Here is a 24,843-nt window from a genome sequence, read left to right as displayed (position 1 = left end):
TCCATAGACTTTTTAAAAAAAATTATTTAATTGTTGTTCAAGTACAGTTTTCTGTCTATTACTCCTATTCCATCCCACCACCCCATGCTCCCCCCTCCCATTTCCACCCTTCTTAGTTGTTGTCCATGTATCCTTTAGATTTGTTCCTCTAAATCCCTCCCCTATTTCCCCTGAAATTCCCTCCCCTCTCCCCTCTGGTCGCTGTCCCCTCATTGCTCCCAAGTAGGAATGAAAAACCTGACTTTTCACTCGCCTTATCTGAATCCACCCTAATTGGGTGGGGAGTATTAGAGCACTTTTTTTATATAGCCTGGGGAAGGTGAAGGTGTTCATTCTTTTTTTTTTAATCCTCACCTGATTACATATTTATTGATGAGAGAGAGAGAGAGAGAAACATTGACATGAGAGAAACACTAGTCGGTTGTCTTGTGTACATATCCCAACTGGGAATGGAACCCACAACCTGGGTCAAACACACAATGTAGGCATGCACACTAACCAGAGATCAAACCCACAACCTTTTGGCGTATGGAACATGCTCCAACCAACTGAGCCATCTTTCCAGGGCAGAAAGTGTACATTCTTCATTTGACCTTTGCTGTCAGGAGTGGAAATGGGCCCAGAGATTTTCTGTGGTATGTGGCCAGAGTAGCACATTTACAGTCTAAAAGTTTCAGTTTTTTAGGCTGTCCTTTAGGGTTCTTCAGGAAGAGAGGACCAGGTTTTCTAATTACTTTATTTTCTTTTTTGTCAGTGTCCATTAGTGTTTCAGGACTACCAGTAGGTTCTCCACTACTTAGTCTGGAAATACAAAGAAAAAAAGAATACCTAGGGAACTTTCACATATACCAAATTCCAATATGATTTTTTTAAATTTTGCTCTCTATTTTATTTCATTGCTCTCATGAACCTTTACCATAACTTTTTAATTTCTTTATTTTTACTATAGTAAATAAAATGTATTCCAGCTTCATTTTATTTTATTTTATTTTTTGCAGAAAGAACTTGGTGTTTTTTTTTATTGTTGTTCTACTATGGTAGTCCCAATTTTCCTCCATTGCTCTCCCCTTGCTAGCCAGCCCCCACTCCCCCAGTCAATCCCCACCCTGTTGTCTATGTCCATGGGTCATTTATACTTGTTCTTTAACTGGGCCCCTCCCCCTCTACCCACCCTTACCCCCCTCCCCTTTGACAGGCCTTAGTTATTCTTAAATATTTTAGAAGAATTTTAAAATAAGCTTTATTAATTACAAATTTTATAATGATTTATGTATGTCACTATAAATTTGTCCAAACCCAGAGAATGTAAAATGCCGGTAGTAAACTCTAAGGTAAATTATGGCTGGTTATGATGTATCAATGAAGGTTCATCTTTGGTTTAAAAAAAAGTACCATTCTTGTGAATGAGTTGATAAGAAGGTCAAGAGGTAGGCCAAATACCTGTGGGGGAAAGGGGTATATGGAAAATCTCTGTAGCTCCCTCTTAATGTTATAAGCCTAGAATTTCTCTTAAAAAAATAAAGTTTAAAAAATTCCTGTTACTGTTTTTATAAGACTGTGTTAATATTATAGATGAATTTAAAGAGAAAAGTATGTTATTTCATTCATTTAAATCTACTTTTATGACCCAACAAAATGTTTTAAATTTTCTTTATGTTTTCCCTGTATGTTTCTAGTTAGGTCTGTTCCTAGCATCTTCCTTTTTTTATTTGTTCTTACAGTTGCAATTGTAAATATTAGATCTTCTTTCATGACATTTAAAACTGCATTTCTCTATCAACACTTGCATTTTAAAATTATTATGTTATGATATCAATCTTATTTACTTCTACTATTTTTAAAGAATAAAATCTTTTTTTCTTAGGCAAATAAACTATAAGTTTGAATAGATTTTAAATATTATATTAGGTTGGCCAAAAAGTATATATACATTCTACAATAAAATAAAGGATGCACTTTTCATTTTCATCAGTACCTTTATTAATTTGGATATTTTGAGTGTGCCAGCTATCTCCTACATGGTATAACATTCATTGTTCTCAACTAATGTTTCAATTGGATCACCATCAACTTCAACTGGTCTACTTGAACAATGGTCTAGCATCATCCAGCAAGAAATCTCTAGCACAAAACTTGGTGAACAATTTTTGACACATCTTATCAGTCACAACACCTTCTCTACACACTGCACATTTTTTTTACGTTTCAGTTGTGTTATTACTTTTCTTGAGACATAAAGCATAATATGCCAAAAATTTTGCTTATTTTCTTCCATCTTCAATATTAAATGGCTACACAAAATTAACCAATTTTGATGTTTGTTAAAATGCATGCTGATATAATAGCCATCACAATAAAATCTAACAAAATTGTTTCAAATGAAGCTGAAGACTACTACAGCCATCTTATAGAAAAAATACTTAATGAACATTTTTGCCAACCCTATATTCTACTTCCTTGTTCTTCAGTCAAATGCACACTCACTTGCCTTGATGATTCCTACCTAAATTAACCACGACTATGGTAATTCTCAAATTGTAATGTCCTCTTTACATTATTCCTTCTATATTCATTAGTTTATATTTCACTCTAAGGAAGAACTTTCACTCTCCATTTTTTACTCATTAATTTTTTGTATTAGTATGGACTTATGGATGTATGTCTATATTCTTCAATTTGTTGTGATATTTCATTATCATTATTTATTTTAATAATCAAATTCTCTAATATTTTTTCACTTATTTGTTTGAATAATTTATTTATTTCATTGTGGTTCAAGTGTAGTTTTCTGTCTTTTACTCCCATCCCAGCCCAACCCCCCAGTGCTTACCACCTTCCTCCCATTACCACCCCCATTAGTTTTTGTCCATGTGTCCGTTATATTTGTTACTGAAAACCCTTCTTCTCCTTTTCCCCTGAAATTCCCTTCCCTCTCTCCTCTGGCCTTTGACAGCCTGTTCTCTATTTCAGTGTCTTTGGTTATATTTTGCTTGCTTGTTTGTATTTTTGTTTAGGTTCCAAATAAAGGTAAGATCATATGGTATTTGTCTTTCAACACCTGGCTTATTTCTCTCAGCAATGTTTTCCAGTTCCATCTATGATGATGCAAAGGGTAGAAGCTCCTTCTTTCTTTCTGCTGCATAGTATTCCATTGTGTAAATGTACCATAGATTTTTTATCTATTCACTTACTGATGGGCACCTAGGTTGCTTCCAACTTTTGGCTATTGTAAATTGTGCTGCTATGAACATTCGTGTACATAAGTTCTTTTGGATTGGTGTTTCAAGGTTCTTAGGATATAATCCTAGCAGTGGAAGTGCTGGGTCAAAAGGCAGATCCATTTTTAGTTGTCTTAGAAAAATTCCATACCGTTTTCCATAGTGGTTGTACCAGTCTGCAATCCCACCAATAGTGAACTAGGGTCTCATTGTCTCCAAAACCTCTCCAACACTTGTTGTTTGTTGCTTTGTTTATGATGGCAATTCTGACCAGTGTAAAGTGGTGTCTCATTGTGGTTTTAATTTGCATCTCTCTGATAGCTAGGGATATTGAGCATCTGTGTGTGTGTCTCTGGATCCTCTATATGTCCTCCTTGGAGAATTGTCTGTTCAAGTCCTTCATCCACTTTTTAATTGGGTTGCTTGTCTTCTTAGAGTGGAGTCCTGTAAATTCTCTGTATATTTTGCAGATTAAACAATTGTCTAAGGTATCATTAGCAAAAATGGCTTCCCATATGGTTGGTTCTCTCTTTATTTTAGTACTGTTTTCTTTACCCATGCAGCAGCTTTTTATTTGGTTGAGACCCCATTTGTTTATTCTTCCCTTTATGTCCCTTGCTCTAGGGGACATATCAGTAAACATATTGCTGCGTGAAATATCTGAGATTTCCCTGCCTATGTTCTCCTCTAGGACGTTAATGGTGCCACAGCTTATATTTAAGTCTTTTATCTACCTTGAATTTATGTTGGTGTATGGTATAAGTTGGTGCTCAAGTTTCATTTTGTTGCATGTAGCTGTCCCATTCTCCCAACACCGTTTTTAAAAGCATTTTTAAATTTAACTATTGTTCAATTACAGTTTTCTGTCTTTTACTCCCATGCCAGCCCACCTCCCCAGTGCTCCCCACCTCCCTCCCATTTCCACCCCCCTTAGTTTTTGTCCATGTGTCCTTTATACCAGTTCTTGTAAATCCTTCCCCTTTCCCTTGAAATTCCCTCCCCTCTCCCCTCTGGTCCCTGTCAGCCTGTTCGCTGTTTCATTGTCTTTGGTTGTATTTTGCTTGCTTGTTTGTTTTGTTGTTTAGCTTCCTGTTAAAGGTGAGATCCTATGGTATTTGTCTTTCATGGCCTGGCTTATTTCACTCAGCATAATGCTTTCCAGTTCTACCCACGCTGTTGCAAAGGGTAGGAGATCCTTCTCTCTTTCTGCTGCATAGAATTCCATTGTGTAAATGTACCATAGTTTTGGGATCCATTCATTTACTAATGGGCACCTAGGTGGCTTCCAGCTCTTGGCTATTGTAAATTGTGCTGCTATGAACATTGGTGTGCATAGGTTCTTTTGGATTGCTGTTTCAGGGTTCTTAGGATATACTCCTAATAGTGGAATTGCTGGGTCAAAAGGCATATTCATTTCTAGTTTTCTTAGAAATTTCCATACTGTTTTCCATCGTGGTTATACCAGTCTGCAATCCCACAAACAGTGAACTAGGGTCCCCTTTTCCAACACCGTTTGTTGAAGAGGCTATTTTTACTCCACTTTATGCTGCTGCCCTCTTTGTTGAATATTAATTGACTGTAGAGACTTGGGTTTACTTCTGGGCTCTCGGTTCTGTTCCATTGGTTTATGTGACTGTTTTTATGCCAGTATCAGGCTGTTTTGATGATAATGGCCTTGTAATACAGTTTGGTATCAGGTATTGTGATCCCTCTAACTTTGTTCTTCTTTCTAAAAATCGCAGCAGCTATTCGGGGTCATTTATGGTTCCACAGAAATTTTTGCAGTGTTTGTTCTATGTCTGTGAAGTATGTCATTGGTACTTTAATAGGTATTGCATTGAATGTGTAAATTGCTTTGGGTAGTTGGACATTTTGATGATATTAATTCTTCCAATCTATGAACACCATATATGTTTCCATTTGTTTGTGTCTTTCTTGATTTATTTCTTCAGTGTTATGTAGTTTTCTGCATACAGGTCTTTTACCTCCTTGGTTAGGTTTATTCCTAGGTATTTTATTTTTGTTTTTGTTACAACGAATGAGATTTTTTTTCTTGATTTCTGCTTCTGCTGTTTCATTGTTGGTATGCAAAAACACCTTTGATTTCTGGATATTGACTTTGCATCCCACTGTTTTGCCAAATTCATTTATTAGGTCGAGTAGTTTTGGGGTGGACTCTATAGGATTTTCCATATACACTATCATGTCATCTGCAAACAATGCCAGTTTTGTTTCCTCCTTTCCGATTTGAATGCCTTTTATTTCCTTTTCTTTTCTGATCGCTGTGGCTAAACTTCCAACACTATATTGAATAGAGGTGGTGAAAGTGGACAGCTTTGTATTGTTCCTGATCTTAGTGGAAATACTTTCAGTTTTTGTCCATTGAGTATGATGTTGGCTTTAGGTCTCTCATAGATGGCCTTTATTATGTTGAGGAATGCTCCCTCTATTCCCACTTCGCTGACTGTTTTTATCATAAATGGGTGGTGTACCTTATCAAAAGCTTTTTCCACATCTATTAATATGACCATGTGATTTTTCTCTTTGCTTTTGTTTATGTGATGTATTACATTTACTGATTTTCAAATATTTAGCCATCCTTGAGGCTAACTTGGTCATGGTGTATGATCTTTTTAATGTATTGCTGGATATGGTTAGCCAAGATTTTTTTTGAGGATTTTAGCATCTATGTTCATCTGCGATATTGGCCTGAAGTTTTCTTTCTCTGTTGTGTCTTTATCTATTTTGGGGACTAGGATGATGCTGTCTTCATAAAAAGAGTTTGGGAGTCTTTTCTCATTTTTGATTTCCTGGAATAGAATGTAAAGGATAGGGTTTAGCTTTTCCTTAAATGCTTTGTAGAGTTTTTCTGTGAAACTATCTGATCCAGGGCTTTTATGTGTTGGCCGTTTTTTGATTACTAATTCAATTTCATCTGCTGTTATTGGTCTGTTCAGGCTGTCTGGTCTTCTTCATTGAGTTTTGGAAGATTATATTTTTCTACAAATTTGTCCATTTCATATAGGTTTTCAAATTTCTTGCCATACAGTTCTGCATAGTAATTTCTTAAGATACTTTGTATTTCTGTGGGGTCAGTGGTAATCTCCCCTCTTCATGTCTGATTGTGTTTATTTGGGTTCTCCCTCTTTTTTTTCTTGATGAGCCTGCTTAAAGGCTTTTCAGTTTTCTTTATCTTTTCAAAGAACCGGCTCCTGGATTCATTGATGCTTAGAATTGTGCTTTTAGTCTTTTTGCCATTTAATTCTGCTCTGATCTTGGTTATTTCCTTCTACTTGCTCTGGGCTGTCTTTGTTCTTCCCTTAGTTCCTGTAGGCATGGAGTTAGGTTGTTTGTTTGAAATGTTTCTATCTTTTTTAGGTAGGCCTGTATTGCTATGAACTTCCCTCTCAGGATTGCTTTCTCTGTGTCCCATAAGTTTTGGGTTGTTGTGAGTTCATTTTCATTTGTTTCCAGAAACCTTTTGATTTCTTCCGTGATCTCATTCTTGACTTATTCATTGTTTAATAGCATGCTAGTCAATTTCCATGAGTGTGACTGTTTTAGTTTTTTTACTTTGGGGTTGGTTTCTAGTCCCTTGTGCTCAAAGAAAATGCTTGATATGATTTCAATTTTCTTGAATTTGTTGAGGCTTGTTTTGTGTCCTATCATGTGGTCTATGTTTGAAAATGTTCCATGTGCATTTGAAAAGAATGTGTATTTAGCTTTTTGGGGATGAAGGGATATATATATATATAAGTTAAGTCCATTTCCTGTAGACCACAATATCTTTGTTGATATTTGGTTTGGAAGATCTGTCCATGTTTGACAGTAGGGTGCTAAAGTCCTCTACTATAATTGAGTTGTTGTCAATATCTTTCTCGAAGTCCTCTAAGATTTTCTTTATACATTTGGGTGTTCCTAGGTTGGGTGCACATGTATTTACAATGTTTATGTCTTCTTTTTAGTTTCACCCTTGAGTATGAGGAAGTGCCCTTCTGGATCTCTCTCTATGGCCCTTTTTTTGAAGTCTATTTTGTCTGATATGAGTATTGCTACTTACACTTTTTTTTCTTGTTCGTTTGCTAGGAAAATTTGTTTCCAGCTCTTTACTTGCAGTCTGTGTAGGTCTTTTGTCCTGAGGTGGGTCTCTTGTAGGCAGCATATGTGTGGATCATGTTCTCTTATCCATTCAGCTATTCTATGTCTTTTGATTGGAGCATTTAATCCATTTACATTATAGGTTATTATTGATAGGTAGTTATTCATTGCCATTTTTGTATTTGTGTTCCTCTCTGTCTCTCTTTTTTCCTACCTTTCCTTAGAGCATTCCTTTTAGCATCTCTTGCAGAGCTGGTTTGGTGGAGGTGTATTCTTGTAGACTTCTTGTCTTGGAAGCTCTTTATTTGGCCTTCTATCTTGATTGAAAGCTTTGCTGGGTAAAGTAGCCTTGGTTGCCAGCCTCTGGTTCTCATTACTTGTAATATTTCTAGCCATTCTCTTCTTGCTTGGAGTGTTTCCATTGAGAAGTCAGTAGCTAACCTTATTGGGGCTCCCTTGTATGTTGCTTCCTTTTTTCTCCCTTGCTGCTTTTAAGATTCTTTCTTTGTCTTGGTATTTTGCCATTTTAATGATGATGTGTCTTGAAGTGGGCCTCTTTTGGTTTCTCTTGATTGGGACTCTCTGTGTTCCCTGGATTTCTGTGACTTTTTATCTCATCAAATTAGGGAAGTTTTCCATTATTACTTTTTCATATAGGTTTTCTATTTCTTGCTCTTCTTCTTCTCCCCTGGTATCCATATTATACACATATTATTATGCTTCATATTGTCTTGCATTTGTCCTAATTTCTCTTCATTCTTTATGAGCCTCTTTTCTTTTTCTTGCTCTTTCTGCGTGTTTTTTCTACTTTGGCCTCCAACTCACTGATCCGATCTTCTGCTTCATAGATCCGGCTTTTGATTCCTTCCACTGTGTTCTTCAGTTCAGAAGTTGTATTCTTTATTTCCTCTTAGCCCTTGTTGATAGTTTCTATTTCCTTTTTCATGTTGACATAGTTTGCAGTGAGTTCATTGTAGTTCCCCTATAGTTTCTGGTAGCTCATTGTGAGCTCTTTGAACTTCCTGATAACCAGTGCTTTTAATTTAATAGCTGATAGCAGGCTTGCTTCTATTTCATCTCGCATTCTTTCTGAGGCTTCCTCCTTTCCTTTCATTTGGGGATTGTTTCTTGTCTCCCCATTGTTTATGAGACTCTTCTTGTTATTTTCATCTTCTTAAATTGATTTGTTCTGGCTTCCTGGGTTTATGCTTTGAACTTCCGTGGTAGAATACCTGTGAGATTTAGTGGGTAGTCTCCTTGATCTCCCAAGGTCACTGGTCTTAGGCTGTCCTTTAAGTTGGCTCTGTGTTTGCCTTTGGGTTTTGATCATTTTGGGGTCTTTCTTTTGTGGGTCCTTCCCACAAGCTGGTTAACTGATGGTCTCTCATTCTACCACCTGTTGTAATTTTCTGTGCTGGTGAGCGCAGGTTTTGTTCAAGCTAGTTCTTCTGTGTGTACAAGGTATTGAGGATTCTCTTTTGCTCTTGTTCCGTTGTTTGCACTGGGTAGTTTTTCCACTGTTTAGTTGTATTTCCAGATAGGTCTTGGATTAGGTTTGTATGGTTTCTACTCCCTCCTTCACCTTCTGTTGTTATGTGTTGGTGGTTCCTTTGTTGCTGGGTTTCCTCTTCCAGTGGGTATCCTGGTGTTCACAGCTTCCACCTACTCTTTTTTTGTGTGTGATTAGTTGGAGGGGAAGGCAAAATGGTTATGACAGCAGGAGAGTATTCTATGATATTTACAGTAGCAGCCGGTAGAAAGGAGATAGGAGATCTTTTGGCTATGTACAGTGTTAACCATAATCTTCAACCCAACTAACCACTTTTAAGAAAGGATGGAATGAAGATAAGACTCTTGTTGGGGAGGGAAGGATTGTGAGTTGGATCTAGAAAGCAGAGAGGTTTTGGGAGGTCAGATTCTGAGGTAAGGTGAGAGTAAAGGATAGTAAATAGATGTAGTGTGTGAGAAAATAGAGTTGACCGCTACAGTAACAGAGTTCAGGAAACTGTGAAGTAGGCTAATATCTGGGAGATGTGAAGTATTTACAATTGCCTGGAACAGCTATTCTTTTCAATAATATTAGAGCAACAATGGTATGACAGAATCTATGTGATCTGTATAACATGAATGGTAGAACTTTGAGTATTGTGCTAAAGGAACAAAAGTGCCATAAAGGATAGTAAATTATCAATACTGTAGCAGGGCACAGCCAAGTGGGGGGGCCCTCAAAAAAGGGATTTGGAATGGGGTTCAGAACTCAAGGTTTCCAGGAAATATTAGAACGACATATAAAATGTCCTCACCCCTTACCCTCCCCCCCCACCATGGGTGTCAGTTGGAGGAAGGGAAAAATGGATCAGGGCCATTGAGAGCTGTTTTGTACAGTAAAAGCTTTGCAGCTAACCTCTGGCATGGTCATTTAATGTAACTATAACCTTTAACTGGTTTCATAGATAGGTTAAATAGCTGTGGCCATGCTCTGATCCAGGGGGATGGAAGTGACTTCCACCCAAGATGTAACTGGGGGCAGGTCCCCTGAGTCACAGTGCCTGTGTGAGAGTTTGGAGATAATTGGCTCTACACCATGGGGCCATACCTGCCCAGACTCATGATGGAAGCCCAGTAAACTTGAAATAATGCAGGAATGCTGGCAGATGTAACTGATTGTGGGAAGAGTTGGAAATGGGGGTACAGAGGAAGACTGGTATGGGGATTTAAACCCAGAGATGGCAGTCATTGAGGGAGAGCCAGGTGGTTTTGGCAGAGTGAGGACTCCCTCTTGGCCATGTGAGAAGAAGGAGTACCATGTGGCTTTGCCAGATTGGGGACCCCTGCAGCCATGTGAAGGACAGACCCATGCAGTTTTGTCAGAGTGGTGACCCTACCCTCTCCGCAGCTCTGGTGAAGGAGAGAAGAGACTTTGCCTGGAAGAAGGGTGAAAGAACACTTTGCCAGTAGACCATGAGAAGGTGCTACATGGCTTTGGAGTAATTAGAGATCCTGCCTGGATGGCGACCCATTGGATGGTGCCAGCAGCCTAAAACACAGATATGTGCTTCTTTTCCTGAGATATGGTACCCTGAATTAGTGCAGGGGGGAGAAGGAAACTCCGTGGGCATCGTGGTTGTTCTGAAGGACTTTGATATTTTAATGGGGGACACTGGGTCACTACTTTAAGTTTGTATATCTTTTAATAAATCTTTCCTTTCCTTTTCACAAATCTCTGGCATGGAGAGATGTCTTTCCTCTCATGGCAGAGAGACAAGCCCAGTAGAAGGTCTGGATGGTATTAGCATACTGTCCTTGGGGGGGAAGGCCCTGTTGTTCTGTAACAGTTTTTGGCGTCCCTGGGTGGGCCAAATATTACCCCTCCCTTGGACCTCTGTTCTGTAACAATACACTGTGGAAGAGAGAACAGGGGGATTTTGTAAAATTATACAATATAACCAGCCAAGGCAAAGAAGACTATGCAGAAAGAAGAGGAATACAAAGATACTATTAACATAAGAGATGTAAGAATAATGAAAAATAATACTACAAATATGCAGTAACTTATAGTTTCTCTGTTATAGCAAAGTGAAATTTGTCTCTCTGTCTCTACTGTTGGGATGCCCCCTCTTTGGGTCCAACTCTGGTCCTTTCACAGTTCCAAGTTTTTTGCCTCACTTGTGGGTAAAAAAAAAAAAGACAGGAGAAGGGAGGAAGAATAGATAAGTTTGGAAAGAAAGGTAGAAGGAATAAAACAAGAAAGAAGTAAAGAGAGGGAAAAGGTATTGAAAGATAAAACAATAATAAAATTTAAAAAATAAAAGATAATTTAAAACAGAACAAAACAAAGAAAAACCACCTCTTGATGGTTTCAAACTGGCCAAACCGTTTTTTGTTTTCGGTCTTGCTGGCTTCAGCAGGCTGAGGGGCAATTGCTGTTCTCCCTTCCTGATGTGTACTCAGCCGGTCCTGCAAGCACTCTCCCTAGAGCTAGTCTGGCATCTCTACCCAGAGCCCCACACTGGGGATCCAGGTCTTCTTTAGAGCACTCTTTCCCTGGGGGGTCATCACCATGGGCTGGGCTATAGGGGAGAGCGCCTAGCGAGGCTGCCTGGGTCCTGGGGGTTTGGGCAGGAACCCTTCCCAGTCCTATAGGGGAACACAGGGCCTTTCCCCCTGGCTGTGTGGGTAGTAGGCTGAGAGGCTGTCACAGGAGAATCCCCCAAACAGTTTAACCTTTTGAGAAATTTCTCCTACTCAAGCCTCTCCAGCCAGACCTGTGATTATTGGGTCAGAGCTCAACACTGTGACTCTCAACTCTCCCAAGCCAATGACCACAGACTCTGTGGATGATTACAGCCCTTGTGTGTTTGCCTCTTTGTCCTTATTCCCCTCGCTGCAACTTCAAGCAACAAGGTCTCTCCTGGTACTGCTCAAACCCTGGTTGGCTGGGGAGGGAGGGAGCAGATGACCCATCTCTCTCCCAAGGACTCTGTGGCAGGTCCACGGTTACCAAAGAGTCTGTGGTAGACCCAGTGCTGGTGCCAGGCATGAGGCTACAGCTGCCCTGGTCCCCATGCTGGTCCCTGGGACCTTATTGTCCTGAAACACTCTCCTTACTGTCTGGTTTTTCAGTGTCTGCTACAATTTCTGATCTCTTATTTTCATATATGCTAGGGTACTGTTGGCTGTTTGCTCTGTTCCTCCGTAGATCAGCCAGGTTTTTCTCCCGTGTGTAGGGGGAAGTGGAATTTGCTCCCTCCTACTCTGTCGACATCTTCCCAATCATTCCAAGTTATCCAATATTTGGATAGTGGGTGCCTGATTAGACTTTCTCTAGTGCCCTTTTGACGCATCCTCTTCAATCTTTGATCGCCTCCTTATTTGTCAAACACAAGATCTTCTAGGATCATTTTGTACTTTTCTTGCTCCATACTTAAAAACCATAATTTCCAAGGAGCCCTGATTCCTTTTGGAGGAGAATCTTATTTAGAAACCAAGATTTATGCACTCTAGCAGAGAGTTAGCAAATATTTTCTTGTACATATGTGTGTATACAGAACATCACACATATGTTGATATCTATTTCTATGTGTACATGTGTGCACACGTGTGATGAATATACAACAATATCTCCCATTGAAATTCAAAATTCAAGGATTCTTTATAGCATTTCCTCTTTCTATATTTATGAACCCCTTCTCTGATGAGAGAGATATGATCAATACTCTCATATACAATCAATCTCCTGATCATGTTGTCCTCCTCAGCCCATGACTGTATTGCCATTTCTTCAGCCAACGGGCTCTTTATTCTTGTCACCTTGTAAATCTCAGCGATATTACCATCTCCGAGAGAAGAGGAAGGTAAAAAGAGAAAGGCCTTTATTACTGTTTTTAATAATTTACATGTATTTTTGCTGTTTTATGGTAAACAATCATACCATCTGTGAAAAATGAATCTTAGCCTCTCCTTTTCAATGTTTTTCTTCTCATACTTGTCTGTTTCCACTAGAAAGTACCCTCAAATAATGTGTAAGTAATAGAGATAATGGACATGTTTGCTCTATTTGTAACTTTAATAGTAATACTTCTAGTATTTCTACACCATTACACACAACTGGAATACCAAAAGGAGGAGAAGACAATGGAATATAAGAAGAATTTGACATGCTAACAACAAGGTCCTTTCCAAAATATATGAAAGATGTAAACTTTGGATCTAGGAATTTAGAGAATACCAAGCAGGAAAGACACCAAACACAAACAAATAAAAAATAATAACTACACTTAGACATGTCATATAAAAACTTCAGAAAACCAGAGTGTTGAATAGATGAGGCACAAGAGATTTATTAGGATGGTGAAACTATTTGTGTGACACTGTAATGGTGAATACATGATATGTTGCTGCACTTGTCAAAACCTATAAAACTTTATGATATAGAGTGAATATTTTTAAGGTTTTATTTTCTTATCTATTTTTAGAATGGGGGAAGGGAGGGAGAAAGAAAGGGACAGAAACATCAATGTGTGTTTGCCTCTCACATGTTCCCTACTGGGGACCTGGCCTGCAACCCAGGCATGTGCCCCAACTGGGAGTCAAACCAGCAACCTTTTGGTTCATAACCCATGCTCAATCCACTGAGCTACACCAGCCAGGCACAGCGAATCTTAATATATGAAAATGAAAAATCATTTAGTTTGTCAGGGGATAGCAGAAAGGAATGCAGACTATGACATGAGGCTATACCTGTATTATCTGCATATGAAACAACTTCATTGAAGAGAGTGTGGGGAAAAGAAGCTGAGATAAGTAACTTTGGAAATGAGTATAATTTGTAAGATTAAATGCTAAAAAATGTATATAAACATTGTATTCTAGTTAGTAAAGTTTTGTACCATGGGAAGTACAGATTAACAATTCTGATACTGCTATACATGTATACTGTCATTGAACAATAAATTAAGTGCTTGGTGAGTGGTGAGAGCCAGGGTTTTTTCTATTGATTGGGAATTTACAAATAAAAAAGGAAAAGAAGCTAGAATGATCCATGTACTAATGAATTAAAGTTGACAACACTGGTATGAACTCATGTTTAATTCAGATGCAGATGGTTACATATAGAAATATTTATAAATATGTGTATATACTCTGGTTATTATACATACATATATTTGTTTTTTCTTGCAAAGTGAGAAGGCATAGCAGCAATGATACCCCAGCAGCAACTAGCACACCCAGCACCCAGATGGTCATTTCTAATATTACTCTCCAGCAGGAGAAATGAGGAACTCTTGGAAGAATTGCTGACTCCAGAACTGCAGCAGAAATCATGCAACATGAGCCTGAAGCATCTTGTAGTGCCAGAAAACAAGGGAAAAAATCTACAAGATGATGGAGGTGTATCAAAGGGACATAGAAGCCAACTAAAAAAGTCCCCAGTGACTAAAGCTGGAACAAATTAATAACAAAATAAAGTTACTAAAATAATTTAGTAATCCAATATTTAAAATAAATATCCATGAGTTCATACTCATACAAATACATAATTGAAAAAAGTCATTATGTGAGAAAGACAGAATAGCTCTTCTGTGCTGAAGAAATTCATACAATTTATATAGCTACTTCATCCTCAAGATACTCCTCATTCATTAAGCATGAGCTATGCATAATGAGTTCCTTCCAAGAGTAAAGTATAAAAAAGGATGGGAGGGGAAGGTAACTTTTCAGTAGAGAACCCTACAAAGACTACTTCAACCAGTTAATTAAGGTTAACATCTACAGTGATGAGTCATAATTATAGCATGTATACCTGATATTACGTGATGTGAATGACACTTTACTTCTGTGGTTTTCTTCCAAAATCTTATAACCCCAGTTTAATCATGGGAAAAACTTCAGAAAAATCCCTATTGAGAAATAATCTGCAAAACACTTGACCTGTAGTCCTCAAAACTGCCAAGATCATCAAGAACAAGGAAAGTGTGAGAAAGCAATATAACAAAGAGTAGCCTAAGGAGAGATGGCAGCTAGATAAAAGGAGATATTCTGGCTAGAATATCATGAAATTGAAAAGGACAACTAGTTAAAAAGTTGGACATTTGAATAAAATATGTACTTTAGTGAATAATGTATCAATGTTGGTTCTTTCATTTAACAAATGCACAATATTAATGTAAGATGATAAAAACTGGGAAAGACTGATGTGGGGTATTTGGGAACTCTTTACTATCTTTGCAAATTTTTTGTAAATTTAAAAATGTCCTAAAATTTTAAAAGTATATATTTAAAAAATATTTGTTAGAATTTATCAATGAAACAACTTGGGCCTTGTTTTGTGGGGAGAATTGCACATTGACAATTTTCTCTGTTTCTTTCATGGATATTTGTTTGTTTAAATTTTCTATATAAGTGTTCTTGGGGGTCAGTTTTCATAGCTTTTATTGCTGTAGAAAATAAAATGTATAATTCCAAGATTTTAACTTTATTTGTATGGAGTACAACAGGATTTTGAGGAATGCAATCAGGGTTAGCCCCATAAGCTCCCTCAATTCCTGGACTTTTTATAGCTCCTTCAGCCGAGGTAACTAACCCCTCCTCCCAACTACTTGCAAGTTCTGCTTTACTTTTTCCTGAACTGTTGCTATTGGAGCAGAAATCCTAGCAGGAATTTCAGTTCTTTCATTCCAGACTTGCTTTTCTCTCTAGTCTCACCTATTATCAGTCAGACTTATGGTCTGGTACCCCAAATTCCAATACTGATTATCACTACTTTCACCTTCCCTGGAAATACATCAGTGCCTGGGACTGGACTAGCATTTTCTCTTCTCTGCTGGATTCATTTGCCTAGAACCCTGCAGAGCTGGTGCTCCATGTAGACACCCATTCCCTTAATGCTAACTCATTTAATTATCCTGAGCCACTCCTTGTTCTACAATGCTTTCAACCTGTTTCCTAGGCCTCCTCTGTGCCACCCACTTCATTTCATTCCAGGGGAACATTCTTTGGAGCCTTCTCCACATCCCTCCAATTGTTAAGTTGTTCCCTCCAGGAATGATTTAACATTCCTTTTCTCTCCCCAAGAAACACTTTCTGGCTCTCAGGAGTTTTTAATTCAATCCTGATAAATGAATTACCAGTATTATTTTATACCAGCTTAAGTCAAGGTTGTGCTGATGACTCTTGCACAGTAAAAGGGGGAATTTTTTCCATCCACAAGATTTTCTCTTTTCCGTTCCCCCATTTGATATTAATTTATGATTTCAAGGGTCTGTGCTAGACAGGTGTTTCTTGGGGTTTACATGCATAAATCTCCCTTTCAACAAAAGGTGACTTACAGCAACTAGCAACAGTGAAGAACAATTTAAGAAAATGCTGTTAAATTGCAGAGGCTAAAGCAGATTGATGTCAGTTTCCAAGCTGCCCTCTGCAGCTGACCACCAATATATCTGTTTGTCCAGAGACAGTGGAAGGGATTTAGCATTTTGTTTGGCCTTTTGTAGCAAGGATTCTGAGATCATTGCCAAAATAGAAGATACATACCCAAGGGAATTACTACAAACTACTTTAGCAAAAGAATGTCTACAGTTTTCTGTGAGAGACAGCGTTACTTTAAAAACAAAGTGTTTTTAAGCAGAAAAGTTTTCAAATATTTTAAACAGTTTTTGTTTACAAGTTACCAATTTCCCACAGTCGGTTCAGGCTATAACATGGGAATATTTGACATCATTGGGATGATGGAGATCTTTTTGGCTATCAAGGGTGTTAGTGGAGGTAATAGAAGTTGGAATGGCTGTCTGCTGAGATGGTGGGATTTATCTTATATGAGGTGTGGGGAGGGGTGGTCAGGAAGTTATCAGATGAACATATACTGGAGTCCTGTAAAGGAGATTTCTATTTCAGGAAACTATTTACTGATTAGTTTCTGCAATCTTTTAAAAGCCCACAATCCTTCATCTTATATTACACAAATTCAAAAAGAGTAGAATATCAATGAAAGTTCAAGAACTGGAATAAGGTGAAACTGGAAGTTTTGGGGCAAAATCCAATCCAGGGTCTTGTCTGCTGATCTATTGAATCAGAACAAACTGTAAGAATACTGTTAAGATACAGATTTCCAAGCCTAACTCCTTCACATTCTACTCCCTGTAACCTAGGAGGAAACTCAAAGAATTCACTTTGAAACCTATGTATTCGGCAGAAGCTCAGGTTTTAGAAATTGGCTGAATACCTGGGACCCAACAGGAAGGCCACAGCTGCTCACTGATTCTCCCAGAGATGGATTGCAGGTGATGAATGGGCATGAACAGGAAGCTGTGCCCTGAAAAAGGAGAATGATGTCAGGGTGGAAGATATGAAGTGAGTAAACACTTGTGCCTACAGTGGAGCTGCATCCATCCATAGGAGAAGAAAAGGTTTGTGAAGTCTAGAAATTGTTTTCAAGGGACTAATACACCAAATATGGGTGCAGCAGCCCAAAGGCTATACTTGCAGTAAGCTTCATGAAACTTGCCCTCAGGATGAGCTTTTAAACTCACTTCTGCCTGATTTACAGTTCTGATCTACCCAGGACATTTTTGGCTCAGTAATTGCTGCCCCATCTCTGGCACTGAGGGGTGTGGTTGCACTAATTCCTAGTGCAAGATAGCCCTGATTGGGAATTGCCAGACCTGTACATTATCCCACCTGATGCTTTCTTAGCTTTGGATGCTCAGAGTGGAAGGTGCTTAGCCCAGCAATCATTTGAATATGTGATTCTGGAGCTAAGAAGATCTCTGTGTCACTCTGGTGAACTTGGACAATTACCTTAATGAATTATTTTATTAATTGTAGAGGGAACATATTGCTGCTGGATTTCATTTTATCCTCTTGTCCTTCTAGTCAGAATTCCACCTGGGATTTTCTTCCTCACCTTCTTGCGAATTTGTCTTGTGAGTTTGTGTGGCAATTCTTTAGTATAGATCTCTCAACATAATGAGCCAGTAGAAAGAGAATTAATCCCACCTACCATTGTCTCTAAATATTATTTTATGTTCCTTGTAAGCCTGGTGCTCTCACCTCCTGCTATTTTTTTCTTTTCTTAATTTAATTCTTATTCAAGTACAGTTTTCTGTTTTATATTCCCTGCCCTGCCCCCCCCCAGTGCTCCCCACCTCCCTCCCATTTCCGCCCCCCCACCTTAATTATTGTCCACGTGTCCTTTATACTTATTCATGTGAGTCCCTCCCCTTTTCCCCTATGATTCTCTCCCCTCTCCTCTCCAGACCCTGTCATTCTTGCTATTAATCAAAAGTTTTATTATAGTCTCAGTTAGTCAACATGAAAAGCACTCACTCTCCCTTCCCAAGACACACATCACTCTCCCTAACCCAGGGCCTCTCACGAAGCTGGTGCTCAGCTCTTAAATAATTTCATGACTTCAGTGCTGCAGTGGCCATTTATAAAGGCCACGTCTTCATTTCTCAGAAAAACAAACTGCAATTTAGGTGCCCTATCACTCTGTGGCCCTAGTCTGTTAGACCAACTTAAATTCAAGTCCAAAAATTTGAGCTTTGGGCATGGATGGAGATAAATAAATACAATGTTCAGACTTTTTCTAGAGTCATAAATAAACATCTTTATTGAAACTGAACTTCAATTTAAACAGAAGATTAAGTATTTCTTTTAAATGCAATAGATGCTCCAGGTATATTCTGTTAACTTTCTTTATTGATCTCTTCCTTTCCCTTTATCAGCACAATTGGAATTTTAACTTACAATCAAAAAAGTACTTTACAACAGTTACTTTTCATTCAGACTTGGAGCTTCTTTGATGTAAAGCCCTGCACACCACCCCAGACACTTATCCCTCAATGGCTAGCAAAGACCAAACTGCTGATCTCAGTCACAGGCTGTCTATTCGCCTTGCCTCCACTACCTGAGCTAATTATAGAGAAAAACTCTTTGCCCACTAACAAAAATAAATAAACTTCACAAAGGTGTGATGGTCCTGAAAGTGTATGAACTACCCCCTCCCTTAAGTCTCTTTTCCTCAAATCAGAAAACATACTATTTTACTTGACACTTTCCAGATTCCCTCCTCCCATCAGCTCTCTGAACCCACTGGGAGATGCTGGCTTAATTTCCACAATAGCTGCATTTAATTAGTATCCCAGGGTAACTGGCTTCCCTTAGCAACAGAGGTAACAATGGCTTCAGCTCACAAATTACTTTAGCTACAGTTTTCTTCAATTGATAAAAAACATATTCAACAATACTCAAACATATGTTTTAAACAGAAAAGTAATCTGATATCCACTCACCAACAAATATTTATTTAGCTCTTCCTCTGTACAAATCACAGAACCGGTCTCTGGGTAAAGAGAGTTGAATCAACTATGGTTCTTTCTCTTAGGAAACCCAAAAATGAGTTGAAAAGAGAAGATATGAACTAAAATATGTCTACTTTAAAATATTAAATGCGTACTTTGGTTTTGAATACCTAGAGATTATCCAAAAAAGGTGAAGGATTTTGGGCTAGGGGAAGAAGGTCTTGAACTTGAAAGCTCAACTATGGAGAGTAAGAGATTTTAACTAAAACCCTAACTTTCCCACTACCTGTGTGATCTTAGGCAAATTACTTAAATTTTCTAAGCTCAATTTCTTTTTTTGTAAATGGGGAAGACTAAAGCTCACTCAAAAAGGCTTATGTAAGAGTTAGAAATTCCATAGATAAAGTACCTATTGTGGGCATTGCCAAGACAATAGTCCCTCATTTCATCATTGGTAATGCAATCTCAAAGGCTCAACAGGCTTCAGCTAGGTAAAAAGGAAGGGGATGGAATTTCCACTTGGAAGGAAGTGCATCCAAATGTTCAGAACAACTGAGACAGGAAATTACTGAGCTTACAATGAGAAGCTGAGAGTAAGTGGAGATGGAATTGGAAAAATAGTTGAGATTTTTGTCGCAAAGACTCTAGGTTAAAATGTCAGATTTGAAAGAGAACTTTAGAAATAATCTCATGGTCCAATCTCTATTTGATTGATGACATAACTTACCTTTTATTAGTCCTAAGCTTTTTTATTATGAAGTAGAGTTTTATTTTCAAATTGTATAAAAATGCTAATTGTTTTAAACTTCCATAATGTTCCCTCTCAGCCATAGTTTAGTATATATCTAGCTGCTGGTATGAGGGCAACTATATTTTTATCAAAGACACTAACAGAGACTCCTTGACCTGATCTGGGCCATAAGCTAACTGGAGAAAAGGGGATGGAGTAGGGCTAATAACAGTTGCTATTTCTTCAGTTTCCTGAGAAATTCCAGGTTTGGATGTTACCCAAGGTCATCTTCACCCTCCATCTAAATCAAGAGAACATCTGATTGTTCCTTGGTATCACTGTAAATAATGAAAAATAAGAATATTTGCACTGTATTTTAAAAATATTTTATTTATTTATTTTAAGAGAAGGGAAGGGAGGGAGAAAGTCAGGGAGAGAAAAATCAACATGTGGTTGCTTCTCGAGTGCCCACCACTGGGGCACTTGACCCACAACCCAAACATGCACCCTAGACCAGAAATCAAACCAGCAACACTTTGGTTTGCAGGCCAGCACTCAATCCAGTGAGCCATACCAGCCAGGGCTATTTGTATTCTATTTACATAGTACTATTTACCTTTTAAGGAACACTCATGTCTGTTCATTCATTTTCTTCTAATACCAGACCTGGAGATAGTTATTCCATCCTTCCACCCCAACACACATCCGCCTCAGTTCTACATGTGAAGAAACTGAGACCCAGCAAGTTGAAATTACTTTCTTCAGAACACATAGAGAGTTAATGACTAGAACTCAGGTCTTCTAACTTCTTACCCAAGGCCAGTATCTATAATTTGGAGGAGGGCTTATGTAGGAGAAAGTGACAAGGAATAGATAATCTATGAGACATTTAAATTCCTGTCTCTAGGAAGCCTTGATCTTCATCATACTTCCCTCAATACCTCTTGTATGTTATGCATTCTCACCAGCAGCCTTCCTACTCCTACAGATCACCAACACTCATCCCAAAAGCCTGGGAATGGCCACAGTGCTTGGGCTCTTTCCCCATATCTTACTGTTCCACAGCGTATAACAATTTCTTGACAAATTTCCATTCCACACCACGTAACAAATCTTTGACAGATTTCCAATAAGAAAAAAAATAGCAGAACCCAAATGACCTCCCCCTGTGACTTGTGGCCAAGCATAGGCTTGTTTCAAAAGGTGTACCATAGAGCAGTCATGATGCTCACTCAACTCCTAACCCAAGTCTAGCTGGTGTTTCTTTTCCCCATAATTAGTTAAGAGGTTCCTATTACACATGCCTTGGTTGCAGGCCAGTTCCCAGCAGAGGACTCATGAGAGGCAACCATACATTGATATTTCTCTCCTTCTCTCCTTCCCTTCCCCTCTAAAAATAAACAAATAAATAAATAAAATAAAAAAGAGGTTCCTATTAGATCTTTTTTTATTTACAAAACAAAGACACACATCATTATTACAATTCAGTAAATTTAAAGAAGGAACCCCACTGATACATGTTGTATATTTTGCTTTTTTGCATGTTTCACACTGTGCATACTAACATTAGATCATTATTTTTTTCTGGTTCCCCCTCCTATTTATGGGAATAGAGAGTTCATCACCTTTTAAAGAGCAATTAAATGCCAAGCAAAAGTTTACCTTCTAGAAAAGCATTAGTAGACAGAATTTTTCAAATATATATGATTTTTACTATCTGGGTATCTATGAATGCATTAACATTTACTGAATTCCTATAAAACACCACACACTCTGCCTGGATATCATATTTAATTCTTAATCACTGTGAAATAGGAAATATTATGCCTACTTTATAGACAGAGGTTCAAGTATATTAAGCCATTTAATACATATTTACAGTAAAGAGCTACTAAGAGTCAGATCTGAGACTTCAGTCCAGGCCTTCTAGTTCCAGAGCTAATGCTTTTCTTAATATACCCCAGCAGCATGTACAGGAGCTTGTTACAAAAGTAAAGTTAATTTTTAGAAAGTAACTAGGCAATAAAATAATTATGAATTAGAGAACATCCAAATTTCAGATCCAAATCACTTGACCACTTAAAAGATACAAGACATAATCAATCACAAAGAATTCCATTTAAACTTATCTGAATGAATTAATAAGAATGACACTTTCTCACCTATTCCAAATGATAAAATCAACTTAGGAACTTTCCAATCATTTGAATCCAAAACACTAATCTTAAGAGAAAGCCTATACACCAAGAGTCTTTATAGTATGACACAAATATAACAGAATCTTAATTTTCAATTTCTATTTAACTAATATTTCTTTTAAAGCAGAGTTGGGAAGCCAAAAACACTTCATACCCATTAATCCCCTTGCATTTTATTTAAGAGGTTTCATTTTTCAAGCCAAATCCCAGAAGACAAAATAAGCTCATTTAATTTGCACACCAGAGTTGTAATTGCTTGTCTCAAGGCAGTGTCTCAGTGCCTGTATTAAGGGCTTCCCACAGACGAAAAAGTGTTAGTTCATCAATCCATATAACTTCCTTTTGTACACTTAAGCTACCCCTCATTTTCCTGTTGTTTAGAATTGCCTATAGAACAGAAGACACTCAGTAAAACTTAATTTTCAGATAAACAGCAAGTAGTTTTCAGGTAATTGTGTACTATGCAATAATTAGGACATACTGATACTTAGAAAATCATTTTTAATCTGAAATTCAAATTTAACGGGCCATCCCGTATTTTTATTTGCTAAATCTATCAACCTTTCTCTTGATTACGATTTTCCCCAGGGTTTTATCTCTGTTATATTTTTAAATGCAACATTTATGTTTTTGTGGTGTGTGTATGTGTCTCTGTGTGTAGATGCCTTTCGAAATAAAGGTTTGAGAGCACACTTGCAATCTTGAGACAATAGCTATCAATCATTTTATTAATAATGTGTAATCTCGCCCTGGCTGGTGTAGCTCAGTGGATTGAGCACGGGCCTGCGAACCAGACAATTGCAGTTCGATTCCCAGTCAGGGCACATGCTTAGGTTGCAGGCCAGTTTCCAGCAGGGGCCAGTTTCCTGCAGGGGATGCATGAGAAGCAACCATACATTGATGTTTCTTTCCTCTCTCCTTCCCTTCCCCTCTAAAAAGATAAATAAATAAAATATTTAAAAAAATAATGTGTAATATCTCTCTCTATATATAATTTATATCTATCTATCTATCTGTCATCATGTATCTATAAATTGAGTGTAAGAGTTACCAGGAAAATTGAAAATAGAAAAGTGCCAGGAGGCAGGGGGAGTGTTGAGAGAAACTTTCCTTACCATGTATTAAAAGATATTATAAATTTATACTAATGAAAACTATTTGATTCTGATATGAGCAGATAAATTAATACCATAGAACAGAGATTGCCCAACTTCTTGCCCCAAAATAACTTCCAGAAGTATCAAGGTGTTGAATGAAGGAGACAATTGTGAAGTTACCACAAGAAACATGGAATAATTAAAGGCAATCTTAACACAGAAAAGACCTTTCTAAGGAAGATGCAAAGCCCAGAAAACAAAAAGGTTGTTACCACATATAAAACATATGTAACCACATATAAAATGTTTTAATTTTATTTTTCTTTCTGTCAAGAATTTTACATTATAAAACTAGTGCCTATTTTTTCTTTTCTTTTAAAAAAATCTATCAATTATTCTCCTTATGCCCTCTCCCTCACACCCCTCCCCAGTGATCACTATACTGTTTCTGTATCCAAGAGTTCACTTTCTCTTTTTCCCTTTTTTTCTTAATTCCTCAATCCCTCAGGTACTCCCCCAAGAACAGTCATCCTACTCTGTATCTATGAGTCTGTCTCTATTTTGCTTGTTAGTTCAGTTTATTCATTATATGCCAAATATGAGTGAATCATATGGTACTCGACTTTCTCTGACTGACTTATTTCACTTAGCATAATAGTCTCCAGGTCCACTCATGCTGTTGCAAAGGGTAAAATTTACTTCTTTTTATGGCCAAGTAGTATTACATTGTGTAAATGTACCATTTTTTCAATTAAAGTTGATATACAATACTATATTAGTTACAGATGTACAACAAAATTTTAATTTTTTTCATAAAAATATAACAAAAACATCAAAAAGCAATTTAGAAAAACATCTTCAACAAATTGGACCCACAGTGGGCTACTATTTAATGTGTAAAGATCTCTAACAAATCAATTGGTAGAAGAAAACAATAAATAGAAAAATCAGCAAAGGGCATAAATAGTTTTCTGAAAAAAACAACTACACAGCCCTAACCTGTATGGCTCAGTTGCTTGGGCATTGTCCTGCAATGCAAAGGGTTGCCATTTTGATTCCCAGTTACAGCACATGTCTAGGTTGTGTGTTCAATTCCTGGACAGGGCACATACAAGAGGCAACAGATCAATGTTTCTCTCTCATGTTGATGTTTCTCTCTCTCCCTTCTCCTCCCTCTAAAAATAAAAAGGAGATCTAACTTCCAGTCAATATGGAGGCATAGGTAAACATGGCTCACTTTCTCATACAACCATAGAAAAAAATACAACTAGACTACAAAACAACCATTCCTCAAAATTGTCAGAAATTTAGTTGAATGAAAATCTGACAACTATGGAATTAAAGAAACATCCATCCATACTGGTAGGAGGGGCACAGATATGGAATAATCTGGTTGGTTCCACATCCATGTGTGGTACATAAAAATCAGGAGAGATACCTCAGGAGTGAGAGATCCCAGGCCCACACCAGACCACCTAGTTCAGGATTCTAGCACCAGGAAGATAAGGCCCCATGATTTCTGGCTATAATAACCAGTAGGGGTTTGGGTGGCAGAAGAAACTGAGGGATTCTCAGGAGGGTACCCTTAAAGAGTCCACAGTGAACTTAGACTTATGCAGACTTTGTCCCTCTGGACTCCAGCATTGTGGGCAGCAGATGAAATGACACCAGGGGCATACAGCGAGAAACTGAAGTGTCTGG

Source organism: Sturnira hondurensis, unplaced genomic scaffold (genome assembly GCF_014824575.4).
Source record: "Sturnira hondurensis isolate 20B ecotype Veracruz unplaced genomic scaffold, ASM1482457v3 Scaffold0007988, whole genome shotgun sequence".
Taxonomy (NCBI): Eukaryota; Metazoa; Chordata; class Mammalia; order Chiroptera; family Phyllostomidae; genus Sturnira; species Sturnira hondurensis.
Note: the sequence above shows the minus strand (reverse complement) of the source record.